The 20,465-nt window shown below is 34.7% G+C and overlaps 1 protein-coding gene across 9 annotated transcripts in view; it reads left to right on the top strand.

Moving 5' to 3' along the window:
- The window catches only part of LOC150097938 (protein Jade-1-like), a 335,931-nt gene that overhangs the window by 59,515 nt on the left and 255,951 nt on the right, over positions 1 to 20,465 (top strand). For 8 of the 9 annotated variants that reach the window (XM_090405951.1, XM_090405944.1, XM_090405950.1 and 5 more), the window contains one exon: positions 12,055 to 12,225. The exons of the other annotated variant lie outside the window; for it this stretch is intronic. The gene's annotated coding sequence lies outside the window, so the exon portion shown is untranslated. The remainder of the gene's footprint in view (positions 1 to 12,054; positions 12,226 to 20,465) is intronic. 9 annotated transcript variants of the gene reach the window in all.

The following is a 20,465-nucleotide window of genomic DNA, read 5'->3' as shown; positions in this document are numbered from 1 at the left end:
CACGCTTGTGTGTTTGTTGTAAACGCATAATGTGATTACTAGCTAGCTGTAGTTCAGATGGATGTAGAGAGAGGATGAGGTTTTTCCATGAACTGTTAAGAATAGTACCCTGGTTTCTGTTGAGGTTTCTGCCAGTTTTTAACAATACTGTGACTTTCTTGAATAAACGATGTCTATAATCGTTGTCTAAATATGGCATGGAGCTATTTTGCCACTCTGTCGTGTGGTTAGACGTACAGAAATGATGTGCTAAGCCGGAAGAAATACTTCTGTTGTGGTTTACATCACCAACGTGCTCTCTCTGTCTGATCTCGAAACTCTGTGAAGTTTGTCTGATGTAGGCGAGACCACAGGAGCAAGGAATGTAATATACTCCTGGATAGTTGTAGAATGGCACCTTGTCTTTTGGTGATCCTAAAAAATGTTTGGTGCTGGTGGTTGGTTTGAAGATCACTCTGATGTTGTGGGCTTTTAGTATTCTGGCTATTTGATAAGAAATTGACTCTAAGTTTTTCATGGAAAAACATTAAAAAGAAATTCTCTCAACAACCTCCCCTAGACCATCTATACGGTGGAGATATGTTGACGATATTTTCATTATATGGCAAGATAACTTAGAAAACCTAAAATCATTTGTGAATAAAATCAATTCCATACATAACAAGATAAAATTCACTCTGGAAGTTGAAAACAACAACCATCTGCATTTCCTAGACATCTTGATAAAAAGACAATCAAATAGTGTCGATTTATCTATTTACAGAAACGCGACAGACACTGGAAGATACCTTCATTATACTTCTAACCATCACAAGACACACAAACTAAGCATTATCCATATGTTGAAAAATAGAGCACGTAAGTTTATATCAGAAGAGGAGGATACACAGACTGAAATCTCACTAATAGCCAAAACATTATCACAAAATGGATACTCTTCGAACATCATTAAAAATATCTGCACGGTGACAACCCCAGACAGGAAGAACCAAACTCCCAGCACATTTCTACTGTAGTGATTCCCTTCATCAAGTCAATTTCTTATCAAATAGCCAGAATACTAAAAGCCCACAACATCAGAGTGATCTTCAAACCAACCACCAGCATCAAACATTTTTTTTAGGATCACCAAAAGACAAGGTGCCATTCTACAAATATCCAGGAGTATATTACATTCCTTGCTCCTGTGGTCTCGCCTACATCAGACAAACTTCACGGAGTTTAGAGATCAGACAGAGAGAGCACGTCATCATCATCATCATCAAATTCCTGCCATGTATCCTCAAGGGGGGTACAGGATATGACAGTACTACATGAAAAATTTACATCATTACTAACTAGAGAGAGCATGTTGGTGATGTAAACCACAACAGAAGTATTTTTTCCGGCTTAGCACATCATTTCTGTACGTTTAACCACACAATAGAGTGGCAAAATAGCTCCGTGCCATATTTAGACAACGATTATAGACATCGTTTATTCAAGGAGGCCGCAGTATTGTTAAAAACTGGCGAAAACCTCAACAGAAACCAGGGTACTATTCTTAACAGTTCATGGAAAAACCTCATCCTCTCTCTCTCTAAATCCATCTGAACTACAATGATTAAGAACAATAAGTCCACTCAGTCTCTGTCACACGAACGTGCAACCTTAGCTACTAGAGTGTTTACAACATTTTTATGTTCCTTTCAATTTGCATTTACTAGTATTTTTTAAACTTTTCCGTCAATGCCTTGAAAAAGCTAGACAGTTTGCTAGCGAAACTGGTAGGCAAAGAATGTTAAAATATTTGTATATGGTCAGTATTAAACAATAAGTTTTTTATGCTAGATGGCTACTTTCAGTATGCTCTGACTAGTCAATGTGTCTTGCCGACAAAACAGTATTAAAATTAAAGACAATTGAAAGATGCTTCAATGATGCAGTCTGTGGTTATTGCAAAGCTTTCATAATTCTTTTGATGCTTATTGCTTGAGGTCTGCTGCTCTTCCATCATAGTCTGAAGTGATTGTGTTGATGCCAGGTTTTGTATAGAGGTTTTTGAGCAGCCACATGTCCTGCAAAATGAAATCTGAGCTATTTGCAGCAGAGTTATTCAGAAGCACAGGGCCTGTGTACATATGCAGCATTACAAAGCTTTGCATTAGTAATGATTTCATAGCTGAACTACAGATCCCAAATCAATGATCACAACTATTAATGCTCAGCGATAGCAGTGCCATGTCAACAGATTCTGAAGAAATGGAAAGACAGTTTGTGAATTGATGAATCTGTCTACCACTGTTTTCATCTAACAGAAGAATCAGGCAACCACTCATTGAAAACTGGATTCATTCCACATATCAATTACTGCAATGAAAGTGTGATAGTATGAAGTTTGTCAGTGGTATAGACTATCACATCATGTAACGTGCTAAATAATGAAGCACTACTAGTGATGCTTTGAATCTGTTGCTAAGAACTTGCATTCCAACAAAGCAATCTCAATCTTGTATCAACAGATGTATGAGGATTTTGTTTCAAAGAAAATAGTGTGGTATTGGCCTGGATTTTCATGATAAGACTACTAGATTTTGTTCTTGGTATAATGACATAAGTGGTAATTATGTGCCTACATTCAATGATGACTTTCTGTCACTCATGTTTCAACAGAATGACACTTGCTGCCATCAGTCAGGTTACCTTGAATGAGTTAGACCATTTGGTGCTGTCTGCTGAAATCCTTATGCATCCAAAGTATTGCTCCAAAGCTAGATTGTACATGAGTTATAACAGCCAGTATTAAACCATTGCTTTTTTACTCATAAGAGAATTGAAATGACCAAACAACCTGTCCCCCCCCACCAATCTCTCAGTATACAATATGTTTTCAGAGTTACTTTGGATATCATGGAAAAACTCATTATTTCTTCTTTTTGAGGATGTAGCTTTAAAACAATTATTTTGCAAAACAGCTGCTTGCATTTTCTTTTTTACTTCATAGATGTTGTCAAAAGTGTTCAGGAGATTCATAAGATAAGATGTAAACAATGAAATTGAACAATATCCTATATCGATAATAGATAATATTTTTAATCCGGGGTAACCACCATACTCATTGCAGACAATGACTTGAGAGTACTGCAGGATTTTTCTGAATCTGCTAAAATGTGCTTTTTGTTTCCAAACTTCTAAAATGAAACCATTTTCCTCCTCTTTTGTTCATTCTCTTTACTCCTGTGTTTTGGACCCCCCCCTCAGGTATTTTCTAAAGTATAATCTGCAGTTCCTATAGAGAATAAACTGCAAATCCACTATTAACAAGTTTTTTCATGACATTTATACTATAGAGAGACTGATCTCTTGTATATAAATTTACTGTATACAAAAAATAACCTGATAAATTATAACATTAATTTAGCAACCTTTGCAACTGATAAGTCCTATGCACATATCCTTAATAACAGCAAGTGGGTGATCGAAGGTTGATTGATGAAGCCGTACACAGTAGATTTCCTTCCCAAACAACTCATGGATAAGCATTAGTAGTTTCTCAATCTATATTGTGAGGAATCTTTATGAAAATGCCTTTCCAAGCCCAAAAAAAGAACCATGTGAAGAAGAGTTCAAATGACAACTATTATTAGGAAAAAGTGGTGCTCACATTTTTCTACAACTCAAACCAATCTTTGCACATTATCAGGAAATGGGCACAATAATCAAGAGTTTACATTATGGTATGATACCATGTAATGAGCTTGAAGTCATCGCATAAAATTGAGGAGTTCTGTCGCATGGTGTTTTGCTGCTGCTGCATGACAGTGCCCACCAGCATGCTGCTGATGGGAGCTGTCAAGTCTGGACTGAGGATGCACTAAGATCCCAAACCATAATGTCTGGAGTGTTTCCACAGTATGGACTTTACTACATTATCACATGTTTGAGTTTGTTCAAAAAGTGTTTTGAAAGACTATGTTACCAGTGATCAATTTATTTTCAAGTAGTAGTATTGGAGAAATATACAAGTCTGTTTGCCTCAAACAGATCAAATGTTTTCAGGATCCTCTGTTTTTAGGTTCAGTGGCCAGATATCAGTGTGGTTCCATTGTTTTAGACAGAAAAGAATAGATAGCATCAGAAAAAGAACACGAGAATTATTTCAAACATGTACAACTAAAATAGGGACTCACTTTAGCAATAAAACCCAGATTGTTTCATACATTGTAAGAAAACAGCTCTTATTTCACCTTTCTATGACCTACAGGCAGTTATGACCAAGTAACTGAGCTTATTCTGTCTTATCTGACAGTACTTGTGTTTTTTGTCTAGTTCTCTGTTTTGCAGAAGAAATGAAAGATAAAATCCTCTCTTCTCTGTATTAGACTGGCTAACTTGCTTTCATTTGAAAATGTGTCTAGTATCTTAAATCCTGAATGGATTTTATCTTCTGTCTTTTCAACCAAACAGTGAAGTTATTTATTTTGTTATGGTGCACTAAGAAACAGTATTCCTTCTTAAGTTCAGATTTAATGCATGAGTACTTTCTAGAAGTAGTGGTCTCAACAGAATGTTCTGTTGTGATGGATTCATAAACTACTTTCACAGGTGTGTCCAAACTTTGAGAATAAAGGTTATGAAACTACTTACTTGTTTCAGCGAAATATGTGCTCCCATTATTACAAAGAATTGAGTTTTTTTCACTACATCCCTGCATTATTACTCTGTTGGATGATTGAATTTGTGACTCTTGTTTGGATACTTTGAAGTGTAACAAACACTTTAAGAGATAATGGACTCTTCCATTTAAGTAGTCCCAGAACATACATGTCAAGTATCATGCTATACACTCATGTTCACAGAAACTGCATCACCTGCAGTAACCTTTTTTTTTTTTGCTAATTAATTTGAATGCATATTTGAAAAGGGGTAATAACATAATAATTGTCACAAATAATGAAGATAATATAATATTTTTATGTTTGATTAATATTTGGCTCTTTTTAGTACAGGATGTGACATAATTAGGAAATGGCAACAACTTGACAAATTTGCAAATATTTCAAAATGGAGTGGATAGTGATATTTTCACTGGAAAAACAAATACCGATATCAAAATTTAGTTCTATTACACAGTTTTACTAACATTCAAAGCTTAAAATTTATTTTTTCTGTTTAGTACTTCGTTGGTCCTACTCTTGCCTTTATTACAGCTTGACATCAGTGAAGCTGTAATTAATAAATTACCTGATGGATGCAACTGTCAATTCATGGTTCCATACCTTTTATGACTTCTTGGAGTTCCCAAAGTGTTTTTGACATCTTGTGTATTTCAGACTCCATTTGGTACTACAAATTCTCAATTGGGTTGAGATCTGGGCTGCCCACAGTAGTTGCTGAATCGAGTGTTCATTCAGTCAATTAATAACCTGCAACAAAAAAGTAAAGCTGTTTTAAGTACTAAACTCAATTTGTATGGTACATTTTAGGGTTATAATAGCATTACTTACACTTTTTGACCTATGACAAGGGATAGTCATCCTGAAAGATGCAGTTTGTCATTACCGTAAAGTGGTCTCTGATAGTAGGTAGCAATTTCTTCTTAAATTTTTTGGTACACTTGCGTACTCACTGAACCTTTTGTGAAATGCAAGCAACCAATGCATGATATGACATGCAGTTCCAGATCATCTGACTATAGAGGAGAATTTGACTGTTGACATTAGACAGTCAAGGTTGAATTTTTCTCCTGATTGTCTTCAAACTGTCTCTCTGCCATTGGCACCCTGCAGATTAAACTTTCTCATCAGAAAAAAATTACTCTTTTTCACTGATCATGGGTCCATTTGGCATGCTCTTTGCACCAATTTATGGAAACCCAATCTCTTGTTTTTTTTTGTTTGTTTTTTTCGTTAACAAGAGTTTCTGTGTTAGGGAGCCTGGCTGTCAGTTCCTGTCGAATGCATCTTTTCCTGACAGTTACAGAGCTTACTACAACTACTGTTTGTTTTTCCCAATCCTGTTTCATTTCTTCAGATGATTTTAAAATTTAACAACTTTAATTTCATCATCATCAAATCTCTGACATGTACCTTCAAGGGGTGTACAGGATATTATGATAGTAATATCCTGTACACCCCTTGAAGAACTTACATGAAGAACTTACATCAGTACTAACTTCCTGTCAACAATTTTTCTCCAAATCAATGTTATCTGTCAAGACTAACATTATGAGATCTTATATTTATGTCTTCGAAGGCACTTTTTACCGTATCAATCCACCTATGTCTTTCTCTGGGGCTTTTTCCTGCCAACCTGGCAGAGAACATTTGTTTTGCTAATCTTTCCTCTCCCATTCTTTTTAAGTGACAATACCACCTTAGATTAGCTATGCTAACACATTTTTCTGGATGCTAACAATGTCAAGTTCTTTCCTAATATCCTCATTTTTAATATGATATTGCCATTGATTTCATTTCTTCATGCCCCTAATCTATAATCTCTAGTTTTTGGTCAAGTGTTTTATTTCTAACCCAGCTCTCATATCCATATGTTAAAATTGGTTTGAACACTGTCTTGTATTCAGCTACTTTAGTGTTTTGACTAATTTCTCTCTTATTGCTTATAAATTTATTAAACCTACCATACTGGCTTTGCTGATGCTGTTGTTTATTTCTATATTTAAATTACCCTCTTCACTAAAAATTGTACCTAAGTATCTGAATATTTTACTTGTTCTATAGGTTCTCCATTTAAAATGTGGTTGATATTTTCAATGTTACTGCCTATTTTCGTTGTCTTTGTATTACTGATTTTCATACCTAATTCATTACAACACTTATTCAGTTTAGACAGACAATCTTGCAGACTTGTACTGGATTTATTTAAAAATATAACATAATCTGCATAAAGTAAAGAGCGAAGATTAACGTGCCAAATTTTGTTATTGGGGGTAGGGGGACATGAAACGTTGTCATGTTGTACCATAATTTTATTTGTGGTTTAAGCCAATAAGAATACAATTTGCTCTTTTAAATCCCAAATTGCCATGCCATCCTCATTCAGTATCCAGGTAGATACCTAATAGGGTGCACCATGAGATGGTTAGGATTGGACAATTAGGTCAGAAGCCTTGGTCGATTCTCCGCATTCGTTTAAAGGCTATGTGGAGGTCTCCGCTCAGTTATACAGCTCTGATCCAACAGAATCAATAAAGCTGGTATGGTAGGAAGTCAACTCAACAAATTTATATGGAATAAGAGAGAAACTAGTCAAAACACTAAATTAGCTGTATTCAAAAACAGTGTTCAAACCAATTTTTTTGTAAAAGTTTGTTTCGAAAACATAAAGAATGATCATGATGTATTAGAGTCTTAATTCTTTCCAAATTAAAAGCATTTCATCATCATCATCATCAAATTCCTGCCATGTACCTTCAAGGGGTGTACAGGATATGACAGTACTACATGAAAAAATTACATCATTACTAACTTCCTATCTACAATTTTCCTCCAAATCAGTCTGTTACTTGTCAAGACTCCAACATTATCAGATCTTATATTTCTATCGTCTAAGGCACTTTGTACCGTATCAATCCACCTATATCTTGGTCTTCCTCTGGGTCGTTTTCCTGCCAACCTGGCAGAGAACACTTGTTTTGCTAATCTTTCCTCTCCCATTCTATTTAAGTGACCATACCATCTGAGATTAGCTCTGCTAACGCATTCCTGGATGCTGACAATGTCAAGTTCTTTCCTAATATCCTCATTTTTAATATGATATTGCCATTGATGCCATCTGTTCACGCCTCTAATCTTTCTCAGGACTCTCATATCTGCGGTCTCTAGTCTTTGGTCAAGTGTTTTACTTCTGACGCAGCTCTCAGATCCATAAGTTAAAATTGGTTTGAACACAGTCTTGTATACAGCTAATTTAGTGTTCCGACTAATTTCTTTCTTATTCCATATGAATTTATTCAATTGACTTCCCACGATACCAGCTTTGCTGATTCTGTTGTCTATTTCTATATTTAGTTTACCATCTTCAGAAAAAATTGTGCCTAAGTAGCTGAAATGTTTTACTTGTTCCACAGGTTCTCCATTCACAACACAGTTGACATTTTCAATGATTCTGCCTATTTTCATTGTCTTTGTCTTTTTATTGCTGACCTTCATACCATATCTATTACAACAGCTATTCAATTTAGTCAGAGAATCTTGCAGACTTGTAGCGGATTTATTTAGAAATATAACATCATCCGCATAAAGCAAAGAGCTGACATTAACATCTCCAATTTTGATATCAGGTTTAATACCACATTCCTTCATAATGTGATCCATATAGATAATGAATAACAGAGGGGATAATGTACATCCTTGTCTCACACCAGATTTAACATTAAACCATCTTCCTGTACTTCCTTCAATTCTAACTGCTGACTCACAACTCAAAGACTAAGTATTGCTTGATATAATGCCCCATTGACACCATATAACTGCAGCGTATTGAATAGCTTCTCTCTTGGCACCTTGTCATATGCCTTTTCCAAATCGACAAAACTTAAATACAGATCTTTGTTATATTCCCATGCTTTCTCGACTATTTGTCGTAAAGTGAAGATCTGATCCTGACAGCCTCTATTTGGCCTGAATCCAGCTTGTTCTTCACCAAGCTTTTCTTCCACAATTCTTCTCAACCGTTTCTCAAGTATACTTGCATAGATCTTGCCAGGAACACTCAGTAGGGAAATACCTCTGTAATTCTCACATTCAGTTTTATTTCCCTTTTTATATATGGGTACTATGAGAGCTCTACTCCAATCATCGGGAATTCGTCCCTCTGTCCAGGCTTTCTGAACTATGCAGTGCAGCCACTGTAAGACTCTCATACCACCATACTTCAGCATTTCTGGTCGAATATCATCTACTCCTGCTGCCTTTCCACATTTCAAGCCTTTGATGGCTTTTTCTACTTCAAGTATGGATATGTATTCCTGACTGCATGCCTGGTCAGTGTTTTTTATCACTGTGCTGTCATCACTGCTTGTTTCATTTAGCAGTTTTTCAAAGTAATTACTCCATACTTCAAGGATATCTTTTTCTCCTGTTTTCATTTCACCTTTATCATCTATAATTCCTTTTACAGCACTCTTTCCTCCATTCCTAAGTTTCTTCAACAACCTCCAGAATATTTTGCCACCTTCTTGATATTTATTTTCTATATTCTTGCCAAAGTCCTCCCATGACTTTTGTTTAGCTAGTTTTACACACTGTTTAGCTTTCTTACATTTGTCTCTGTATTCTGTAAGAGTAAAAGCTGACTTATTTGCCAGGAACTTTTGATATGCTTTCTTCTTTTCCTTCACTGCCTCTTTAACTTCCTGTGTCCACCAGGGAGTTCTGATTTTTTTTATCCTTGCACACAACCTCACCACATGCCTCTCTGGCAGAATCAATCAATGTTTCCTTCAGAGTTTGCCACTGAATCTCCAAGGTTTGATTCCTGTTCTCAAACTCTTTCATTTTCTTTTCAATAATATCTCTGTATTTTAGTCTACAGTTCACATCTGAGAGCTGCTCAACTTTTATTCGCTTTAAAACTTACTTACATGTTATTCTTTTCAATATGAAATTCAATTTTATCCTGCTCAAGACTAAATAGTGATCACTTCCAATTTCAAATCCTCTGTACACTCTGGTGTCCTGCACCAGGGAGAAAACATCACTATCAACAATAACATAGTCAATGAGACTTTTCTTATTCCTAGCCTCTTCTCTCCATGTGAATTTGTGCACATTTTTATGTTGGAACATGGTGTTAGTAATAACCAGTCAATGTCCTGAGCAGAAATCCAACAGATATTTGCCATTATTATTAGCTTTGCTCTTTTCTCCAAATTTTCCCAAAATATTTTTGTATGTCTCACAATCATTTCCTACTCTACTATTTAGATCCACAACAAGGACCAACTTTTCCTTTTTCATTGTGTCAGTTGCTTTTTCTAAAGCCTCAAAAAATTCCTCCACTTCTACCTTAGTAGAACCTTCTGTGGGACCATAGGCACAAATAAGTCTCATTGTCCAGTTCCCCATTCTCATATTTGCCCACATTACTCTACTTGAGACTGACTGCCATTCAAGAAGATTAGCCTCGTATTTTGTGTTGAATACTATGGCCACTCCTTCTTTTCCTTGATTGTCATTGCCTGAATATAACATTTTGTATTTATTGCTCAGAAAGATCTCACCAGTTTTGGTCTTTTTTGTTTCAGTCACCCCTATTATGTCGATCTGGTACTTATCTAATTCCTCAGCTAGCTCCATTTCTTTGCCATTCATCCTAGGGTCTAATTCACCTTGGAGGAAGGACTAAATAACCAGTTAGCCTTTTTAGATCTTCTAATTTTTCATCAACCAGACGAAAGCTTACATTTTTCATTTTTTTCAGAAGACTCATATAGGCCATTATATCCATGCTGAATTTCGCCACCATCTTAGGCAAAAGGCTGTAGCTATTAGGAAGCATATATGCATTTCATTATAGGGAGAGTTGTTTCTTAGAACAGTTGTGACTATTATTAAGGAGCTACACTTGTGGAGATAGTATAAGCTAACTTGATGGAAATATTTTATTTTTCTTTGTGCAAAAAATGAAACGATTATGTCGATAGCTTTAACTATCGATCTGTGAATAGTGAGTCTTTTCTCTGGGTTGAGTAGTATATTATATTTGACAAGATTGTTGTAATGCAGTATAGTTATACTTCTTTAGATGCATATTTTAAGGATATTAAGGGCAATTGGAATGAGGTCAGCTACTTTCAATTTTTAAGTTGCAGTGACACTTCTCATGCAGACTTGTATTGTTTGCATATGCTTGAGTAAAGTATGGATATATATGTCTTATCAAGTAATATTATCCAAGCCAGTTAAGTTAAAAATGCTTCACTTGTTTAATGTTCAGAACATAGTTCAAAATATGGTTATGCATTTTTTTTTGGCACATGAAAAAAAAAATTGAATTCTGTGTTTGAATGACTTCTGCTTTCCTGCTGATGAAACTCAAGGGTTGTATAAGTAACTCTTGCTGTAACTTCTGTACTTTGGAAATAAGAAGTCCACTTTAAAAAAATATAAAAAAATCTGTTTTCATACAGTTTCTATATAATTTCACTTAATCTGTGCAGTAATCTGATGTTGAAAATTACTTATCCATTTCCTGGAAACATTAAAAGCTTAACTGTTCATTGAATAATAAAGATAAGTTTTTTTGTCTTCTGAAAAAATAGCAGCTAATGTTTACACTTACTCCTGCTTTTGAGCTATATGCAGTATATAGATGCATTATTGCCTCTATATCTTACTATAAATTTGGCTCCAATGCATTACTTTATTGGATATAGTGGAGACACCTGAAGTCATCTGCTCTCACTAAGCATAAAGACATGTCGTGAAGATATTTCAAATAAAGATTTTTATCTGTTTACATTAGAATAAACTACAGATAAAAATAAAACTGAAACCGTGCAGTTAACCTAGTGGCTGCGCACTTCGCAACCGTATGCCTGGGAAAGGAGTGTCCTGGGTTCGATTCCCATTGGTGACATGAGGAGCTTAAGGATCTTCGTCAGCCATAGCCAAGTTAGCTGGTCTTGGGTGTGGACAGTAGGGATTTTTCCCCAGTTTATCCTGGGGTTTTTCATCCCACAAAGCAGGCAAACCGGCCTTGAGATATCAATGCTACAGGACATAGGATACACCAGGGCATAGGGCTGACCATCTTATCCTGTGAACGGTTTGGGATTCGATGATTAATACAACCTCGACACCGCAAGGTAAAAAGAGGGAAAGGAAGATGAAATGAGATGAGATAAAACTGAAACTTAAACTTCTTGTCAATTGAATGAACTTATTACCATTATTAGTTTACAGGTATATGTTGGATATTTTAAAGTGAAAATCACAGAAGCAAGAGTGTAGACTCATTTAAAATATTTACTTAGAGAGAAGCTTTTTGTTTGTAAACATTAATACTGTTAATTGAAATTACATTCTTTTGATAAGCTATTTTTATTTACAGCTCTGTGTGTGAAGAAAATAAAATTTAGGCAGTGGTGGAACTACCATACCATGATACCTCGCAATTCTGAGGCAGGGAGGATGTGAGAGCTTAGAGGAGACCACTGAAAGTGCTCATGCACCCTCTCTGAATCTCATAGTTCCATCACCAAAGCATAGGATCCACAGTAATGTTAGTTGCATTTCATATGCTAAATTACAGTAAAGCTAATACTAATTTTACAAGCAAATAATAAATTAAGCTGCTGCAAAAATCTGTAACAATGCTAAAAGAAATCAGTCATATGGTTTTAATCTAAGATTAAAGTAACTAAAATATTAATTGTTCCATAACACAATAGAATATGGTTTTGGCTAGTTATCTTTCCAGCTATAATATTTACATTAAGAACTTTTTGGTTTTTAGGATAAATGCTAGTTTTGTCTTGCTATGGATATTTTATGCTTTTTAACTAAAAACTAAAATTGCAAAGAGTGTAACCTTTTTTTAGGCTGCTGATTAAAAAAACTAAAAATAAGATTTCTTATTTATTTAAGAAAGTTTCACTTTGAAACAGTTCTGTTTTCATCTTCCATTAAAATGAATTCACTCCAATCCTTGCTTAGTTTTTGTAAATAAAAACAAGCAAAGCATGTAAAAGCACACTTTGTTCCTTGTCCATTTAAGGGATATCCTGAATTGCTTCTCATGCAAAATGTGTATCTTTATTCAGTATTAAATATGACACAAGCAGTATGCCTTTCTTTTCCTGAATCACTGTTGCCTGAATAAATAACCTTATTATTTAGAAGGATATCATCTGTTTTCTTCCTCATATGTTGGTAACTTGAATTATGTTTACATATCATTGTTGCTGCTTCATACCTTGACAAAGTAATTCTGTTGAGGTTGTTCCAGTAGCTGACTTATTACTGCTTGCTTTGGATTCCTAATAAACAGTAGACAGTCTGCCTTGTTTAATTGGATAGTGCCCTGGTTGGTATAACATATATTATGTTGCATCATTATGCATATATGGTTTAACCTGATACATGATTTGTTTGACTAAGTGAATTTGTTATAACAATGTTTGCTGTGGTGAGTCATTGATTGCATGCTATTTTTAGATACATTTCACAAAATTTTATGTAAAGATCTGTTTCTGTCCATTTATGTATATGTTATTCTAGAACTTTGGCTGGACAAATTTTAATGATTGATTGTGTTTTGAATTCATACAAAAATTTGTTTTGCTACCAATTTTTATTTTGATCCATTCATGATTATAGCATTCTAATTTTTCTCAGACCATTTGCAAGAGTGCTCTAAAAGGAAATATATTAAAATTATGTATCAACCAACTGTTTTTCCAAATTGATCTTATTTATCATGCCTCCATTACTGCCATTTCAATTTTGTTTTCTAAGGTACTAACTGCATTACTCCATTTTTTTCACCACTCCATATTTTAAACATGATTTTTGATCAGCTCCATTATTTCTAACTTTCATATTCAAAAATTGACCAAAAGTATAAATTTATTCAGCTGACTCCTTTACTATGCCAGCTTTCTTTATTATGTTATCAGTTTCCATGTTTTATTTACATTCTTCACTAGCAGTTGTGCATGAATAGCTGAAATGTTTTATTAGTTCACTATTAAGGATGCAATTCTTGTAGAAAGGCTTAGACGTTGGTTATACATGCTTATTAAATAACTTAAGGAAATTACAAGGTACAAAGGATATAAATTAAATTAAACTTTAATCTATATTTCCAATATTTCGTCAACGTCACATTGTCATCTTCACAGGAACTTAAAATAAAGACGTGCATGCAGGCACTACACACAGTAAATGAAGATGAAGCAGGAAGCTATTGTTTCTCCTAAAAGTCCTGATGGTGCCCCCTAGCGGGCTATGAAGGTCTTCTGATGTAAGCTTCTCAAATTTGGGGCAGTCTCATGCAACCAAATTTGTTGAAGTTTGGCATGTTTCTTAGGGGTGAGGCTGATTCTATGAATAGCCTTTCAAATTTGAATTTACTACGGTGTGGCTTTCTTCTACTATATTATGTGGCATGAATCAAGAGCATGGTCTGCAAGACCAATTTTGCAGACCAGTTTTTTAAGATTTTGGTAATTTTTTCCAAGATGCCTCGGATTAGGGAATGGTGATGGATTTAGAGTAATCCTTGTTGTGAAGGAGGGGAAGGGGGGGGTTGTGGTTTAGTTGCTTCAGCCCAACAGCCAAGAATACCTACATAGCCCACTAGGGGGCACCATCAGGACTTTTAGGAGAAACAATAGCTTCCTGCTTCGTCCTCATTTACTGTGTGTAGTGCCTGCGTGCACGTCTTTATTTTAAGTTCCTGTGAAGATGGCAATGTGACGTTTGCAAAATATTGGAAATATAGATTAAAGTTTAATTTAATTTGTATCCTTTGTACATTGTAATTTCCTTAAGTTATTTAATAAACATTAAGGATGCAATAATTGTTTTTCGTGTTCCTACCCCTACCATTTTTATAGATTTTTTTTATTGCTGATTTAGAATAACTTACATCAGGATTTTATTGCTGATTTAGAATAACTTACCTCAACCTTAGGTAATCTGAGGACTGCATCACAATGCGTATCTGGTAATTTGGTAAGCAGCAGTGACACAACCTCAAAAGCTGAACAAACGAACAACCCTAATTGTACACTAATCGCATGCTCACATTCCCCGTGAGTGCCCGGAGCATGTCTGTTGGAACAAAACAGTGTAAGAATGCATCTTTGACACATCTAATATTTTAAAAACACATGGGTATATAGTGATGTAAAAACACCAAATAAAATTATCAACATCAAGATTATCGATTAGTGATAGAATTAAAATAATTAAGATGAATTAGATTCAAATTCTTATTTTATTTTTTTGCTCATGAAAATCAAAACCCACAGGCTGGCCACACAAAATCGCACTGCATGCGGCCCACGGGCAGTGCTTTGGACAGCCCTGACTTATATTATTTAATTTGGTTAGCCCTGGAGACATAAGGGTATTTCTTTAATATCTTTTGGATGTTTAATATCCCCTATTTCTATATAATTGCTGAAATGAATCTGTATGGCTCTTTCCTTGATAATGTTTATGTACACTTTAGATCTGAAAGCTGCTCAACCTTTTTTTTAACATTAAAATGTTTTTCTTTATATTGTGGTATATCCTTCAAATATCTATTTCAAATTCCTTGTACACTCTTGAATCTTGTGCTCATCAGAAAACATTATTAACAATACCAATGATAATACATTCCTGTTTTCTGAATATTCCCTCCACATGAATTATGCAGAGTTTTGTCAAAAAACAGTATAAGTAATGATTTTCCTCTGTCCCTGGAAGCATATATTTAATTTGATTATGACGAATGATTGTGTATTAATTTGGTTTGGAACTATTAAGCAGGTGCAAGGATGTCTTCATAAATAAAGTATTAGATAAGAATAGTGATCTATAAGTTGTCTCCAACTAGGTCATGCAGACTATACAGTAGAGTACACAAAAAAGCATACAGGTAACATGTGTCTTTACGTGAATGCCAGCAGTACCAGAAACAAAAGGATAGTGTGTGTGTTGCCTTAATGAATACGTTGGGGACTCAGAATTTAAGCATTAGTGAGACCTGGCTGTCAGAAGCAGATATATGATATACTAACTTAACAAGTTGAAGGGTATAATATTTTTAGGAAGATAGACAGGAGAGGAGTAGTGTGCTGCTAATGATATTAGATGATTTGAGTCCATTTAGGGTAGAAAGTATGACTGCAATTCTAGCAATAATTTTCCATGTAGCAGTGAGTTTGAAGCCATCTGCTGTGAGGTGGAATCTAACAACATCAAATATATAATGAAGTGTTGTTACAGACCTAGTAGATCCATTGCTAGTGATGACAGATGCATTACCAAATAAACGGTATGGATGTGAAATGAGTAATCATCATGGGTGACTTTAATTATCCGAGCATTGATTGTGTAGTATTGAAATCTGGTGAAAAGAATAAAACTGAATTTATTGAGTTTTTGTGAGATAATTTCTTTAAGCAGCATGGTTGGCCAAGTGGTTGTGGGTTCGAATACTGCTGTGGGCATAGATATTTGTGATTGCCTTTATGTGGGAATTGAATTTCACCACCTGGTGTGAGATCATCACTCTGCTTATTGGAGGTAGTGGCTTGAAAAAAACTACATGTTTGGTCTCTAGAGCAGGGTTTCCAGACTATGAAAAAATCACTAAAAAAATGATAATATTGATAAAAATGGATGGGGGGGAATCCTTCACTTACGGTACAAATCTACTATAGCTTTACTAAATAACCTTTCATGGGTGAGAACCATATAAAAAAAAATGTTACAAAAGGAACTTGAAGTCAGAGAGGATTTGATCTGATTATAGTGTCAGAGAGGTGGGGGGGGAGTGTTTAAAGAGTGTTATCCCTCCAGTTGGTGACAGTGATCATGTCATATTGGCTTGAGAAGTGGATACATTTATGGATCATTTAGAAGAGATCACATGCTGAACTGAAAAGCAGGAAATTATGACCAACTGATAGTGTGCTAGGTTCATTTCTGTGGTATTAGTTGCTAGATGGAAAAGATATTAACAGTGCATGGGAAGCCTTTAAAATAAATACTTAAATGATGCAATATTGAAATAGTTCCCTAGAGTGAGAATAATAAATAGGGTAAGAGTGAAATGGATGTTGAATCTTATTAAGTTTCTTAATAAAAAAAAGATGTGGAAGGCTTATTTACCATATGCATAAAGATGTCAGTTATGAAAATAAAGGAGCATGCTAGAAGAGTTACAATTGCACAAAAGCTAAGTCTGAGTATGGAGTCCTTAGTTAAGGCTTTGAGAGGATATAGCATGGAAGACTTGCAAAATTACTTAATAAAAAAAAGATGTGGAAGGCTTATTTACCATATGCATAAAGATGTCAGTTATGAAAATAAAGGAGCATGCTAGAAGAGTTACAATTGCACAAAAGCTAAGTCTGAGTATGGAGTCCTTAGTTAAGGCTTTGAGAGGATATAGCATGGAAGACTTGCAAAATTGGAGAATATGGGATTGGATTGTGAAATATTAGTGTGAATAAGAGAATGGCTGATTGACACATCAAAAAGTGGATGTATGATATGAATCTGCAAGATTTAAGTGACCAGTGGTGTACCACAGGGATTCAGTACTTTGTCCATTATTATTCATTTTTTACATTAGGAAGGATTTTGAAGATGACATACAGCTATTTGCTGATGATGCAAAGATAGGGTGGGATATTTAGGAATGCAAATGTTTTATTCTTTTATTCTTTTCACCAGATTTCAAAGTGAAAAGTTTTATTCTTTTCACCAGATTTCAATACTACACAATCAATGCTCGGATAATTAAAGTCACCCTGGTTGGCTGAGTGGTTAGCGTATCTGCGGGTTCAAATCCTGGCATGGACATGGATGTTTGTGATTGTCTGTGAAAGTACTAGTGGTGGTGGTTGGCGATAGACAGCATTGGTGTTAGATGATGAAGGTTGGTGGAGTAGTGAGATGAATAGTTGTAGAGTAGATACCCTCCCTCGATGAGTCTTTGGACTCCCTGGAGGTGTGATATAATAATAAGCTGAAATTATAAGCATGTGAAAATGGCTGTCAGTTCAATGTTAGTGAATGTAAAATCATGCACCTATGTAATGAAACATCCAATGTCATATTATATTGGTGAGATTATGCTAGAAGAAGCTGATTAGGCTAGGAATCTTATAGTTTTAGTAGCTAGAAAGTTGTATTTGCAATCATTGTAAATACAATGATTGCAAATACAACTCAGAGAATAATTGCAATACTGAAACAAACCTTGGCATGTAAGCAGTGCCGGCGGAAGCGGGCTTGTGGGCGCCGCTACGAAGGGGGCCTGCCACTGGGGCACAGTTCATAAGTTCATTTTTAAGAAACAAAATTTTTATCATAAAAACAAAAAATTCTTAGAATGATCAATATTAAAATAAATAAGGCCAGATACACCGAATTAAAAAAAAAAAAAAAATTGTATATTGCCGCCTCTTTGATCAGCCGGCTGTTTACAATTTTGCAGCGAGAGCAGGCTAAACTTGCCTGCAGAATGGTGTGTCTACTGCAGTCGAAAGTGAAACGGTGAATGGTTTTTATGCGCAGAAACGAATTTTTGTACAAAATATTTGTTCCTAGTTAGCCAGTCATATGGTACGCATCTCAGTAGGCTACTGACAACAGGGCAGTGCAGACTATTATTTCGTCTCTGTGTCGTGTTGTGTAATAATTTCTTGTGGGTATAAAATAGAAATGGAATCAAAAATTAAAAAACAGTTATCCGGTGCACAAAATCGTAAGCATCATGCTGCGAAAGAAGCAGTTATTAAGAAACAAACTGGGGCTCTTAATAAATTTGTTAAAATATTAAAATATTCTGATGCAGATTGTAATCAACTCGATACATCAGAAATCAGAGTTGAAGAACCTTGCATATCATCCAGTTTGCATGAAAGTACTATTGCAACTATTGAACAAGATAACAAGACGCATGGTTTAAGTGAAAAACAGTTAGGAGAAGATTTAGTTGTAGTGACCACGAAACTAACACATTGTTAGTCTCTGTAAATTTAGAAGATCCAGGTGAATGGGGAATTGATGAAAAATTAAGAGTTGTTTTAATTGAAATGGGGCCTGTTCAAAAGAAAAATATAATATATCCCAGAGATACATATGGTGGTAAATTTGGCAACACGTATTATAATAGAAAAATGGAAAAGGGGAGCTCGTGCCAAGAACATGGCTCATTTATTCCAAAACTTTAAATTCTGTTTTTTGCTTTTGTTGCAAACTTTTTGCATCTGCTGAATCAAGTAGTCTTGTAAAAGGTTATAACGATTGGAGAAATGTAAGTACAACTTTGCATAGACATGAGACTAGTTTAACTCACATGAAAAATTTCTTAAAATGGAAGGAACTTGATAAAAATTTAATAATCAAAACAACTATTGATTGCCAGACTCAAAGCATGTATAAAATGGAAAAGAAACATTGGACGAGTGTTTTAGAATGCTTGATTGAAATTATAAAATTCCTTGGTAGGCAAAATTTAGCTTTTCGCAGATCATCTGATAAATTATATGAAAGGAATAACGGCAATTTTTTAAAAATTAGTCGAACTGTTTGCGAAGTTTGATCCTGTTATGGAAAAATCATGTTGAAAGGGCCCCTACATCAAAATAATAGAATACACTATTTGAGCAGATAAAATGAAAAAAATATAGACAAAATAAAATATTGGAAACTTTAAGTAACGCAATCAGGGATACAATTTTATTATCAATTCAAAAATCTAAATATTATTCCATAATTTTAGACTGCACACCTGATGCAAGTAAAACAGAACAAATGACCATTATTTGATAGACAAAATGAAATATTGGAAACTTTAAGTAACGCAATCAGGGATACAATTTTATTATCAATTCGAAAATCTAAATATTATTCCATAATTTTAGACTGCACACCTGATGCAAGTAAAACAGAACAAATGACCATTATTATTCACTTTGTTTCCTGTGACAATGGAATTGTCAAGATCAGGAAAAACTTTTTAGGTTTTGTAGATATATCAGATTCCACAGGACGTGGTTTATGTGCAACAATAATGGAACAACTGGAAAAATGGAACATTCCCATTGAAGACATGCGAGGTCAGGGGTATGACAGTGCGGCAAATATGAAAGGGAAAAAAACATGGGTTCCAAAATTTCCTTTTGAACAAAAATCCTCGAGCTTTTGTGCCATGTGCTGCTCATACTCTAAGTTTAATCATTAAGGATGCAGCCAAAGTGAATGCAGATACAATTAGTTTCTTTGCAATTATTCAAGAAATATACAATTTCTTTTCATTCTCTTACAAACATTAGGCAATCCTTTTAAAGTTCGTAAAAATTTTAACATTGAAACAGCCATCAAAAACGCTATGGGAAAGTAAAATTAATGCAATCCGCCCTCTACGATATCAGTTAGGAGAAATTTACGATGCACTTTTTGAAATTTTAAATAATGAAAATTTTAATAAAGAAACTTAGCATGGAGCACAAACATTATGTGCTAAAATAAAGGACTACAAATTTATTTGCTCTCTTATAACTTGGCATGATTTACTTAACAGAATTAAACCTGTGAGTAAAATGCTTTAAGACAAAAATATGAACATTGCATTTGCTTTACAATCTATCGAAAACTTAAAAATATTCTTACAAGAGTATCGATCAGATACAAATTTTAAAGAAGTTCTAAAAACGGCAAAAGAACTAAGTGAAGAGGTGGATAGAGAACAAGAATTTAAAACTGGTACGGAAGTTTGACGACGAAAGAAGA

This window comes from Typopeltis vanoorti, chromosome 16, assembly GCF_054136105.1.
Source record: "Typopeltis vanoorti isolate ZY-2024b chromosome 16, IOZ_Tvanoo_1.0, whole genome shotgun sequence".
Classification (NCBI taxonomy): domain Eukaryota; kingdom Metazoa; phylum Arthropoda; class Arachnida; order Uropygi; family Thelyphonidae; genus Typopeltis; species Typopeltis vanoorti.
The sequence above is the reverse complement of the archived record's forward strand: the minus strand, read 5'-3'. Positions and strand labels throughout refer to the sequence as shown.